At 38.9% G+C, this 14,091-nt stretch overlaps 1 long non-coding RNA gene across 1 annotated transcript; it reads left to right on the top strand.

Annotated features, from left to right (window-relative positions):
• Positions 1–3,677: 3,677 nt before the first annotated feature.
• Positions 3,678–12,230, top strand: LOC140737316 (uncharacterized). The gene is made up of 3 exons (XR_012101103.1): positions 3,678–3,785; positions 4,408–4,527; positions 11,166–12,230. It is a non-coding gene; the product is annotated as an uncharacterized lncRNA (long non-coding RNA).
• The last annotated feature ends 1,861 nt before the right edge of the window (positions 12,231–14,091 follow it).

Below are 14,091 nucleotides of genomic sequence, written 5' to 3'. Positions count from 1 at the left end.
CTAATGGCTTTGGAAATGTAGCTGGCATTGTGAGCTTAATGTTACATGACAACCTGACTTGACAGGTCTACCTAAAGCAAAAATAAGCAGCCTACTTTCATGTCTGCCTATGACTGAGTGCAAAAGAAAATTTAAGACAGATGAAAATCCTTACAGAAAAGAAAATCAACGGTGAAATCCTCAGAGCAGCAGGGTGTTCTGAATTATGAATCCCAAATAAAATAAAGTATCAAAACAATAGATTTGCCATCAAAACCCTGGATCTTTCCTAGAACTATCAATCAGCAGCTCTGGAGCAAGATACAATAATATATTCTTTCTCACCATGCAACTAAAGCTAGCATGCAGAATGGTCAAAAGAATTAAGCGCAGCAATGCTCCAAACCTCGCTTCTTATCCCCTCCACTGCATCTCCCCTAGTCACCAGCTGAGACAAGGTTTCTACTTTAGCAACTGTAAAAACATTTTCTGAGAGCAAATGTTGATTCTCATTTCTTTAGGCTCATTTCAAATTTTCAAAGTTCAAAGTAAATTTCTAATCAAAGTGCATACATGTCATCATTTACAACCCTGAGTTTCATTTTCTTGTGGGCTTTCACAGTAAATGCAAGAAGCACAATAGAATCAGTGAGAGCCTACAACCAACAGCATGGACAACAAACAATGTGTAAAAAAAAACAAGCTATGCAGATGTAAAAAGAAAGAAAGAAAAAAATTACAATAATAATAATGGTAAATAAATAAGCAATAAATATCAAGAACAGGACGAAGAGCCCTTGAAAGGATGAACCCAGTTTAGTGGGAACAGTTCAGTGATGAGGCGAGTGATGTTGAGTGAAGTTAACCCCCAGTTCAAGAGCCTGGTTGTTGCCCACCCTACATAGAACCTTCCCTTTTCCTCTAAGCGTTTTCTTTAATTCCTTCTTACCATCCTTCCTTTCTCACTCTCTTCCTTCAACAGATTTATTTCCTCTTTCCACCTGTTTTTTCTTTCCTTCTTACTCCCCAGTCCCTCCTTGCCGTCTACTTTCTACTTCTCTTTTTATTCCGATCTCTCCTTTTCAACTTTTCTTCTCATTCTCCCATGCTATTTCTTTCCCTTCACTCCTCTAGCTCTCCTTTTCTCTTCTTCCTCTATCCTCTCATTTACTCTCATATCCTTACACACATTATTGTCCTTCCCTTTCTCCCTCTCCTTCCCCCATCATCTCAGAATCAGGATTTGGTTTATTATTGTCACGGTCCTGATTGCTTATTCTCTAATTTCCTCTGATTGTGCCATGGTTCGGACTGTTAATTTCCCAGTTGCTTCTAATTTTCTTTGATGACGGCACACCTGGCTTCCATCAGGACCTGCGGTATAAGAACTTCGGCGTTACAAACTCTAGTTGCCAGATCGTTGGTTTTACCTGTGTGGTGATTAACGTTTCCTGGCCATGTAGAACCGTGTGTTCTAAGTTTTACTCCAGTTTCAGGGTTTACCTAGGAAACCCCGTCTCTCCGTGTCTAGGCTCCTCCTGTTTGCTGTTCAACGTTCACGTCCACGTAAGCATCCTAACTCAATCTCCGTGCCTGTGTCCTGCACTTGGGTTCACTTCATTCACTCCTTGTAACAATTGTTGCTGACGAATGTTGTGATATTTGTTGTTTTGTGGCAGCAGTACAGTGCAAGACATAAAAAAAATGACTAAGTTACAATGAAAAATAATATAAATAAATAGTTCAAAAGAGGAATAGTGAAATGCTGTTCATGTGTTTATGGACCATTCAGAAATCTGATGGAGGAGGGAAAAAGCTGTTCTTAAAATGTTTTTATGCATCTTCAAGCTCCTGTACCTCTTCCTTGGTGGTTGTAATGAGAAGAGGGTGTGTTCCAGATGGTAGGGGTACTTAAATAGATGCCACATTCTTTAGATACTGCCTTTGGAAGACGACCTCGATGGTGGGCAGGCTTGTGGCTGTGGCGCAGCTGACTGAGTCTATAGCCCTCTGCAGTCTCTTCTTCTCCGCCTTGTGGCTCAGTCACCTCACTGTTCTCTCTCCATTTTAACCCGGAGATTGCTCAGATCCTGATCTCACCCAAACCTAGCAATGCCAGTGTTTCCATTGCACCAACATTAAGAAAATGAAAAAGAAGGCACCTAGAAATTTTCCAGCTAATGCGATTCACTATGGTTATTAGACCCTAAGCAATTTTGATTTTAGCAATTCATACAATGGATATCTTGACAGTAGCATTACATGCTATTTAAAAATTTGCAAGTTATTCAAATTCACCTATATGTCTTGTCATAGCAAAACAGCAGCTGTCTTCTCAGCTGCATAAAGATATGAAATTAAACTAGAAATATGATTCCAATAAATCCATTTTTATTAAAGTCTAGAAATTACCTGATTTTTTTGTGGATGGAATATATCCATTGTGGTTATTTTTTTCCAATGACACAAAAGACACACTCTTCTGCACACATTCATTCTCTATTGTATCTCAGTGAAGTTCATTCAAATGCTTCGCTTTGCTCATTTAAGTTATGTCAGACAACAAAGGAAACACAGTTGACGAGGTGCATAGGGAAGAAGAAAGTAATTTTTTGTTTAAATATTTAAAAAATTGTCAGGCATTAGCTCATTCCTTGAGTGTTTCTTGAGCGTGTATCAACAGCTTATTAAAACTGTTCATCATTGTTTAACAAAATCCTATTCTTATCTGATGGTCACATAAAAACACTTTCAATATCAATTACTGGATGAGTATCAGAACTATCAGAGATATTTCTTCTTCTTAAACAGTGAGGTAGGCCTTGAATATACTTGCTGCTACCTCTTTGCTACCTGGCTAAGTTGACATGTCAATCCTGTGGATAATTCCATTAAGTAATACAACTTCTTAATGGTCCATGGAGAATCTAAAGAAAATTTTCTCTCCTGACAGCTCAGGAGGTTGTACAGATAATATATCTACACCTTTAAATCGAGCAATCTGCTCACTGAGAAATTTTGTATGAATTAGAGTATCACTGATAATGTAAGAATTTGTGACAGATGTATTATTCACAGAAAGAAATGTTCCATGGAAGGTACTGAACGATGGACCTCTGAGCTAACTCAGTATTATTAAAATTGCAATAATTTGACAAGCAAAAGTCAATATTCATGCAACCAGTAAACAGTGTAATTTTGTTCCTATGGCAACCAAAGGTGCTTCTAGTAGCAAATAAGCTGGCTGTCAATTAAGTCTGTGATGATGGTGGTGTTTGGAGCTCTGCGTCATTTCATACAATTTTATAGCTTCTCTGTGAGTCCTCACATATTGATAGCCCCAATCAATGTTTGGTGCTGACAGAGATTCTGAAAGCATTGAAGAATGGATGCAATTTACTGTTATAGCCTAAGAGGACAGATAAATGCTACAAAATTTGCCTCTGTCATCTGCATTGGTTGTGTAAAACTCTCATATTTTTATTAGCTCCTATTGTATTATGTCTGTAATCAGTTAAGCAGTGAACAAACCTGACAGAGAGATAATGTGCAAGCATTTGCAATTGATTCTCTTTGTGAATTTCATTGCATTTTCTCACAGTAACTCATTTACTTGGACATGATTGTTGCAGAGCTGAGCCTGATTAAATGCAATCAAACTGCTTTAGCTTGCAGGCCTGAGTAATTTAAAATCCTCCATATGCGGCAATAACTGTTAATAACTGTCATTCGAACACTACATTGAAATAAGGTCAGGAACCACAGAAGAAAATGTAAACAGTCCCATCTTGTTTAAAATATAGAAGGTGAGTCTTATGGTCATTGTGGGATTTCATTATTAGTGTATATTCTAAAAATGATTGAAGGATACTATTGTGATTTTTAGGGAAATGTTTGAAGGCATAGAAGAGCAAGAGGTCTTGTCACTCACAAGTATTGTAATAGTGTATCCCAACACAATTTATATAACTGTGTTTGAGCTTATGAACAAAAAAGGAATATAACAAATCTTTTCCGTAAAGAAGATAATGATGCTTTTGAATTTGAGGAGGACCAAGCATTAAATGCAATCAAATTGGAGGCCTGGATAATTTAAGATCTTCCATAATCAGCAATAACTGTAGGCTAATGCACACAATGGTAATTGGAAGGGAAACATAATGGTGCATAATATTTGAACAATGGATCTTAGATGAATTGAAGTTCACAGAGGCAGCAAGATAGGATGCTGCTCAGAAGAATATTTATGTGATTAAAGGAAGTTTTAAAATCCGAAATGAGGTGGTTTTCAAAGGTATAGAAAATGAAAATCCCAAAATACTCAAACCTGATTCCAACACTGCCTATTTCCAGTAATTGGTCATGATCAGACAGCCTGGCTGCTCAGTTAAATATTTTGTTTTGATTGCATGCCTTTCATTCTTTCAGGGTTAAATCCTGGTTGATGATGGTTAATGAATGAAAGATATAAGTGTCCTTACAGCTCTCCTTGTTTTCCTGCTACCAAGATCACTGGGTGAGAAAAAGTGTGATACTTGACCACTTAAGGTAAGAATAGGACTGATTTGAGATGGAAGATCATAAGATTTAGGGCATAGGAACAGGGCTAAGCCATTCAGCCCATCAAGTCTGCTCTGCCAGGTTGGACTTGTGGCACATTGACAAGGGATCATGGTCTACCCCATCACCTGCCTATCATTCTCTTGAGCCTTCTATAGCAGAAAGCTAACCAACCTGTCAATGCATTGACTAAATGGTCCTTAAAGCTCAGAAATCTGCACAAACTTTGACCAACTGAAGGCACTTCCTGTACATGAACCATCCTGGAGATTCTATGTGGCACAAACATTTTAGGCCAAAAATCAAATCACTCTGGCAACAAAGATGTATCAAGATAACAAGACAAAACATAATGGAATTAAGGGAAGGAATCAATATACTAGATACTGCAAACCTCCAGTGCTTGGTGGATTCTGATCAAATAAAACATTTCCTTTTAATGACTGCATCATGTTTTAAATTAATAGGGCTACGCCTTGGCCTATTATCCTCCCCGTCTCTCCAAACAATCTAAATAATTCCCACATGCCATAGTTAAAGCCTAGATTCTGCATAATCTTAACACTTTTCTAACTTCCCATTTAACCAAAAGTTTTAAATTTTCAATATTATAAATTTGAACACATACATAAGCAATATCAACAATATGTATTCAACTAACTAAATGTGTCTTTCTCTTTATTCTTCAAATAATTTATCTTCAACCATTCGATCTATCACATGATATGAGCATTTCCCACTTCCATAACATTCATCCAAGTCCAGCTTTGGATTCATTTGCATTATCTTTTGAATATAAGGTCATTTTCAGTTCATAAAAGACTATTTCCCAGAGGGAATCAAAGTCATACAGAATGCTAATTCAGAAATGGGAACTACACAAATTAAATAAGCCATTAACGCTGTGTTAGATATCACAAGTTTTGCAACAAGAGAGTCAACCTTATCCCAAAAGTGTTATAATGACATGTAGACAAACATTTTGATAGTTGTAAAACCAGCTGCAGAATTAAAAGTATGGAGAGTCAGAAACTGTAGCTGTTGGGATGGGGATAACTTTATGTATAAAAATAATTGAAAATAATCACATACTGAGAACAGCGTGGAAGTGTCAGGAAAAATAAAACTGGAATAATCTGAGTTTGAAGCCATGAACATTTAGGTTGAATAAAAGGTTCTTACAGCCTGTCAAAGGAAGTCTGTCATTTAAGTTAGAATTTAGGTGAGTTCAGCTGAGAAGATCATCTCTCTTCCCGCCATCACGGAAATTTACACTACACACTGCATCTGCAAAGGAAACAGCATTATGAAGGATCCCATGCACCCCTCATACAATCTCTTCTCCCTCCTGCCGTCTGTGAAAAGGCTTCGAAGCATTCGGGCTCTCATGACCAGACGATGTAACAGTTTCTTCCCCCAAGCTATCAGGCTCCTCAATACCCAGAGCCTGGACTGACACCTTGCCCTATTGTCCTGTTTATTATTTATTGTAATGCCTGCACTGTTTTTGTGCACTTTATGCAGTCCTGTGTAGGTCTGTAGTCTAGTGTAGCTTTCTCTGTGTTGTTTTTTTACGTAGTTCAGTCTAGTTTTTGTACTGTGTTATGTAACACCATGGTCCTAAAAAACATTGTCTCATTTTTACTATGTACTGTACCAGCAGTTATGGTCAAAATGACAATAAAAGTGACTTGACTTGAGATCATTAACAAAGACAGGGCCACATAGGAAATCTCTTTTGGGATTTGCAAAGAAATATGTTGTAGCATGGTGTCACACAAAATAAGGCTGAGACCAATTCAGCAATCCAAGTTCAATCCTGGTATCATCACTCTCTGAATGGAATTTGTTTATTCTCCCTGTGTCTGTATTGGCCCCCTCCAGTTTGCTCCAACATCCAACATCCCAAAGACCTGCTGGTGATTAAGTTAATCAGCCACTGTCAATTGCCCCTGTGATAGGTAGCTTGGAGGAGAATGAGGGCAGAGTGAGTGTACACTTGAGAGAGAATAAGTTACAGAAGAATAAGTTGGAGAATGAGACTGATGAAATTGTTGAGAGGTAGCAAATACCAGATAAGAAAATATTATGAAGTGTGTGCTTTCACTTAAAACTAATTTGTGTATATTAGTTTGCGACTGGGCTTGTGCCAGGAGTGTGCATTTCAGTCCACCTCCTGAAAAGACAGAAGCCAATATTAATAGCAACTGCAAAACCCACTGGGACTTATTATGGTCCCTGGAAAATATAATCGCCCAACCTGAAATTTAGGTGCAGAGAAGGATGCTCTCCAAAACACAAGAAGTAAAAAGTAAAAAAGTCTTCTTCAGGAGCTCTCTTGAAGCATTAAATCTAAAAAATTGCTTTGTGTGGGCCTATGAACCTGTGCCAATTACCGTTTTATATTCCTTCGTACTATTTCGTTTTCCTTAATCTTTCTTATTTTCACCTCAGTTCATTATCTCCCAAATATAACCATTCACACCCTTCTCCTATTTATTATTTTAGACAGCTTTTCTTCCTCATTATACTTATCCTGAACTCCCCTCACCTCTGCTCCTGTTTTATTCATTTAAATCTCCGATCCACTATGTTATTTTCTCTTTACCATACTGCTGATTTAATTTGATAATATGTTGCACGTAAAGCTTCCTATTATCACAGAGCTCAACCCAGTGTCTAGAACTAATGACAACAAACAAATTAGTCTTGGGCATATTGCTACACATGAAAATTTTCTGTGCACAAATTGGCTGTTGGGTTTCCCATTTCACAACAATACCTGTACTACAAAAATAATTTGTAAGTTTTCAAGGATGGAAGATGCTATAGAAATGGGAGTTCTTCTTTCTTCATGCCCAACATTTGAAATCAGAATCAGATTTCTGATCACTGACATTTGACAAGAAATGTGCTGTTTTGGGGCAGCAGTGGAGTGCGGAGACATAAAAATCTAGAAAGGGAAATAGTGAGGTAGTGTTCATAGGTTCATGAAAACTGACAGAAGAGGGGAAGAGGCCTTAATGATGGATGCCACCTCCTTGAAGTAACGTGTTGAAGATGACCTCAGTGATGGGGAGGGTTGTGACCATGATGGAGCAGGCTGAGTCTACAACCCTCTGTAGTCCCTCGCAATCCTCTGCATTGTAGCCTCCATACCAGGCTGTGATGCAACCAGTCAGAATGCTCTCTCCACTGTACATCTACAGAAGTTTGAAAGAGGATTTGGTGACATGCCAAACCTCCTCAAACTCCTAACAAAGTAAAGATATTGGTGCAACACACATAAAATGCTGGTGGAACACAGCAGGCAAGGCAGCACCTATAGGGAGAAGCACTGTCGACGTTTCGGGCCGAGACCCTTCGTCAGAGATGTTGGTGCATCTTCTTCGTGACTGTGTTGCGGTGTTGACACCCAGGAACTTGAATCCGCTCACTTTATCCACCACTAATCCCCCAACGATGACTCTGTGTGTCCTCCCTTCTTTCCCTTGCTGAAGTCCACAATCAGCTCCTTGATCTTGCTGACACCGAGTACGAGGTTGTTTGTAACATCACAAGCAATTAATCTATCTCACTCCTATCACCATCTGAGAAATCTACCAACAGTGGTCTCATTGATTTCTAAGACGGATTTGAGCTGCGTCGAGCCACATAGTCATGAGTGTGGAGAGAGGAAACACGCATCATTGAGGTGTTCCTATGTCAGCGAGGAGGGCAAACTCAACTGTCTGTTGATATGCTTACTTGCCAATGCCTAACTGGATTTGTTCATCCCTTGGAATGCAGTGATATCTCAGTGACACAATCAGCAACATGTTGCATTTATGCCTGCTGCTGAAGTCTTCCGATTCTTTGAAATACCTTTTTCTCTCTTTGTCATAAGATCTGAAAGAAAAAAAAATGTTTATTGATATTTGCAAAATGTCCAACTCCATTTGAAAGCCCCCAGCAAATAAAATAGTTCAAGCCTGCATACAACATGACTTTGAAAACACTGGCATCAGCTGATACTTGGACCATAATGTCACACAAGTGCCTAGCAATAAATATCTTCAAAAATTTTCTAACCCACTATTTTGAGTTATTACCATTAACAAATACCATACCATCAAAACCTACCACCTCATTTGACACTTCTGAGGTTCTTGATTCATCTCATATCTTCCCGCCATTTCCTCCTCATAACAGCTCATCTTTCTGTCATCTGGAGAGCACACATTAGGAGCATTGATGGAATTATTTCCATTTGTTTGGGCCAGCACTGTTCTGGCAGCTATCAAACAGCTTGGCAGTTCACATACAGGAGTTTCAGGATCAAACATCCAAAACACTAGGCTCCAGAAGGAGAAACACAAGGCACTACAGATGCTTAATTCTAGAGCAAAGAACAAGCTGTTAGAGACCACAGCAGGTCAGTCAGGTCTCTGGATACAGAGGGACAGGTGACCCAACATGTCGACTCTATTCCTCTCTCTCTACAGCAGCTGCCTACTTTAGTGAATTGTTCTAGCAGCTTGTTTTTTTTTTGCTTCAGAAGGCAAGGCTTTATTCTGAGCTCTAGTACAGTAAGAAATTACCAAGCAGACATAGGGAAGATTCAATTACATGCTTTAAGACTTCTTAAAAAATAAGAAACATCCCGCTGACTCTTGGGAAATCCTGGCCAATGGTGCCTAAAGTGGAGATAATAAAAATTTGGAGTTTATGCATCAAATGTACACAGAGGCACTGCATAAGTCACAGAAGCAGTACACCACCTCACAACCAGAAACTTAACTCCTTCATCAGATGCTCACAAAAAATGCTGGAGGAACTTTGCAGGTCAAGCTGCATCTATGGATATTTTGGGCTGAGAACCTTCTTCAGGATGGAAAGGAAGGGGGAAGGTGGCAGAATAAAAAGCTGGGGGAGGCTAAGGAGGACTCACCAGAAGGTGATAGGTGAAGCCAGGTGGTTGGGAAAGATAAAGGGATGGAGAAGAAGGAATCTGATAAGGGAGGAGAGTGGATCATGGGAGAGTGAAAAGGAGAGGCATCAGGTGGGGGGTGATAGGTAGGTGGGGAGAAGAGATAAGATGCTAGAGTGGGGAATAGAAGAAGAGGATTCCAATATTGGCCACATTAAATAACTCAGAATTCACAAAACCAGTATGGAATAAGTTATCCTTACTCTCAAGTGAGTACCAAAGTTGAAGGGTCCTTGAGGACTTTGCATTGTGCTTGTTGTAACACTATGTTCTGTCCCTTTGACATTGCGTTTGTGCAGAAGATGAGTCCATTCTCCTGAATCCTTGTGAAAAGGACAATAGTAATAGAAGTGCTGCATTAGAGTGAGAGAAGCTGAGATGTACAAGATGGTACAAATGTTCTGTTAAAAACAATCACATTTTTTTTACAATCCCAAAGAAAACAGACAAAAGAGCCAGTGAAAGCTTTGGAATAACTGTATAATTATCAGACTTCACAGTGACTGTATCCTTGTAGGAAATCGTAAGAACAGTCTAATTAGTGAAATCAAGCAAAAAGTCCTCAGTAAATAGGTTAGCATGTTTGGAGACAGAAATAGAGTTAATATATCAAATTAATTGCTTTCATCTGAACTAGGAAAATATAGAAAAGATATATGCTTTTATTTGTAGAGAGCAGCAAGAAATGAAGGTGACAAGGGGGAGCTTGTGATAGTGATAATGTTTCTTGTAATGAATGCAATTGATGAAAAATTATAAACTAGAACCCTTGCCAAATCACATAACATCTTCTCAAAAGTTAAGCTGAAGCCAAAGCAGTGGAAAGCATTAATGACTTTGATTTTCTGAGTCTCATATGACATGGTTACTTATATCTTAATGAGTGAAAGTGAAATAGTAATGGCAAATCAGTGCAAAGTGTTCAATAATTCTGTAATTATTCTAGAATGTAATTTAGATCATTAACCTTTTCACCTGTCAGTGGCATTGATACAGATTTGGTTTGTATAAGACTAATTTACAGATTTTGTGCAGTTGACGAAACGTTGTTTCCTTTCCCAGCTAATTAATGATAATTCATTTGTAATTCCTGTTGTGCTGCAGTAAGCACATATGTGAGTCATTTGTTAAATCTCACACAAGTCTGAAATTTTATTGGCTAATGCTCCAGCAACCAAAAATTGAAAAAGACGGCAGAGCAAATGAATATAATTGAATGATTTCCAAAGGAAAAAAAAAATGCAGTTTAAATCCAGATTTATGCTGGTCAAAGAATTAAGTGAATTCTGTGTATAACTGCAGCACATGGAATGATCTGCTAAACATTTTTTCTAAAATATTTCATTTAACTTATAATAGTGTAATGTTCTAATGATGGTAATACAGATGTCATGGAAAACATTGTAGAAATAAATACGCCAAAGGACATACCTCCATAGGAAAGGTGACAACCTTTCTTTCATACAATCTAGAGGCACTGGGATTCTTTCATTTTTGTGACAGTGTACTTCAAAATCTGGTGCAGAACAAGTTGGAAAAAAGAATTTCACTTTTCTCCAAACTCTTGAAGTACTTCACTTGACAACTAGGTAGAACTGATAAAGAGTATGACATGATTGTCAGTGGTTTAACATTGTTACATGGTTCTTTTTAACAGTTTTCGAAGATTACTGAGAAACTAGGTAAAATTGGGCACCTGCAGAGAGGATTTCAGGAAGATGCAAAAAGACCTTCGAGAGGAAAGCATGACGAAGGTATATGAAGGGTATACAGAGTGCCAAATGAAGAACTGAGACATTTATATGCAAAGAGATGGAAAGAGAAAAATCCAATAGGTGATCACGAGAGTCCAAAACAAGCAGCAAGAAGAGCAGGGTGGCAGACAAGCCAAAAGTCAGTGACAGAAAGAGATCAATTTGTTCAGACTTGTTCAAGCCTTCAGTGGAGACATGAACAGATATACTCAATATTGCTCGTCTCTTTCATAATTTATTCCCACTGAACAGAATTTTCTTCCCATTTGCTAAATAGAGGGTCGGAAACTTCTGTAACTTTAAATTAATGCCAGTTGGTCAACAAATTAATGCCAGTAGGTTGCTTTCACTATGAATGCAAACAGCAGAGAACTGATGGGTAATAGAATCATTCACTCTGATTTCAGCCCATGTCTAGTTATGCACCCTTCCAGCAGAGATTACTCAGTGATAATGAAGATTGGGGCAATTGCTTAATTTTCTTCACCATAACCTAAGGAGCCAGGTATGGTTGCTAACGTTATTCAACTGAGATCACAGTTCAATGATCAGAGTTGGGATCCTCTTGCTTTGTAAAGCTCAAATGTGCTGAGCCATTTGAGTTTGATGCTAAGCTTCTGAAAGAAAACCCACTCTATAGTGGTGTGTCTACAACGTCAATGCAGAGAGAGACTTTCGGTGCCAATAAATTATACAATAGTGACGTGACTTTTCAGCCTAAGTACACACATTTATTCAAATTGCACTGTAAGTTGCCATAACAGCTATTTTCTGGTAGTCAGCAACCTTGCACAGGAACCTTCAGGTTTTTTTTTCCCAGGCCATTTTTCACACATCTGATGGTTTGTTGTGCTAAATAGATGCTAATGTGTTTTGCATGTGCTGCTTATAATTTGTTTGTTAATGTGTGAAAGCTACTGAGTTTATTTTTGCAGTCCCATGGATTTTCATACTGCAGTCTATCATATCAGGACATAGCAAAGCAATCTGTTGGCTGGTGGATTATAAAATGAATCAATTTTGAGCTGCTGAATATTAAAGCTGTATAATGGTTTTGTGGTTTCAGGATGTAATAAATTATTTCCTTACTAATGTAAACAGAGCAATGTATCATTTATTAGAATATTATGTAGACTTGATAGGTCAGAATATTAAAAATAACTGAACATCCTCATAAAATATTTGTACCCAGAAGTTCCACATTAGAAGTATTTGAATGGTGCACATGCTGTGGGATAAAGGCTGCTTTGGTCATTGGTTCTTTATATCAAAACGAAGCTCCGACCAACAAAGCTTTGCACATGTCTAGATACTGGGTTTGGGGGGGGGGGGGGGGTTGTGTGTAGACATTGGGTTGGCTCTCCTAGGGGCCTAAAAGATTTTGCACAGTACTGTAGGGAGGGTGGGGTGGATTTGGAACAGGTCATGTGATGGTGAGGCTAATATGGGACATCACAGCGTGCTAGGGCATTTTGAGATCAGGAAGGAGGTGGTGGTGGGCCCTTTGAAGACCATCAAGGCAGATACATCCCTAGGGCTTGATGGGATGTTGAAAGAGGCAAGAGGGGATTGCTGAGGTCTCAACTAAGATCCTGGAGGACTGGCAGTATCCAATATAACCGTATAACCATTACAGCACGGAAACAGGCCATCTCGGCCCTTCTAGTCCGTGCCGAACCCTTACTCTCTCCTAGTCCCACCTACCTGAACTCAGCCCATGACCCTCCATTCCTTTCCTGTCCATATACCTATCCAATTTTTTTTTTTAAAAAAAATGACAAAATCAAATCTGCCTCTACCACTTCTACTGGAAGCTCGTTCCACACAGCTACCACTCTCTGTGTAAAGAATTTCCGCCTCGTGTTACCCCTAAACTTTTGCCCCTTAAATCTCAACTCATGTCCTCTTGTTTGAATCTCCCCTACTCTCAATGGAAAAACCCTATCCATGTCAACTCTACCTATCCCCCTCATAATTTAAAATACCTCTATCAAGTCCCCCCCTCAACCTTCTACGCTCCAAAGAATAAAGACCTAACTTGTTCAACCTTTCTCTGTAACTTAGGTGCTGAAACCCAGGTAACATTCTGGTAAATCTCCTCTGTACTCTCTCTATTTTATTGACTTCTTTCCTATAATTAGGTGACCAGAACTGTACACAATGCTCCAAATTTGGCCTCACCAATGCCTTGTACAATTTTAACATTACATCCCAGCTCCTTTACTCAATGCTCTAATTTATAAAGGCCAGCATACCAAAAGCTTTCTTCACCACGCTATCCACATGAGATTCCACCTTCAGGGAACTATGCACCATTATTCCTAGATCACTCTGTTCTACCGCATTCCTCAATGCCCTACCATTTACCATTTATGTCCTATTTTGATTAGTCCTACCAAAATGTAGCACCTCACACTTATCAGCATTGAAATCCATCTGCCAACTTTCAGCCCACTCTTCTAACTGGCCTAAATCTCTCTGCAAGCTTTGAAAACCTACTTCATTATCCACAACGCCACCTATCTTAGTATCATCTGCATACTTACTAATCCAATTTACCACCCCATCATCCAGATCATTCATGTATATGACAAACAACATTGGACCCAGTACAGTTCACTGAGGCACATCACTAGTCACCAGCCTCCAACCCGACAAACAGTTATCCACCACTACTCTGGCAGATCCCATCCAGCCACTGTTGAATCCATTTCACTACTTCAATATTAATACCCATCGATTGAACCTTCCTAACTATCCTTCCATGTTGAACCTTGTCAAAGGCCTTACTGAAGTCCATATAGACAACATCCACTGCTTTACCCTCAT

The sequence above is a fragment of the Hemitrygon akajei genome, chromosome 2 (assembly GCF_048418815.1).
Source record: "Hemitrygon akajei chromosome 2, sHemAka1.3, whole genome shotgun sequence".
Taxonomy (NCBI): domain Eukaryota; kingdom Metazoa; phylum Chordata; class Chondrichthyes; order Myliobatiformes; family Dasyatidae; genus Hemitrygon; species Hemitrygon akajei.
Note: the sequence above shows the minus strand (reverse complement) of the source record. Positions and strands in the feature narration are given on the sequence as shown.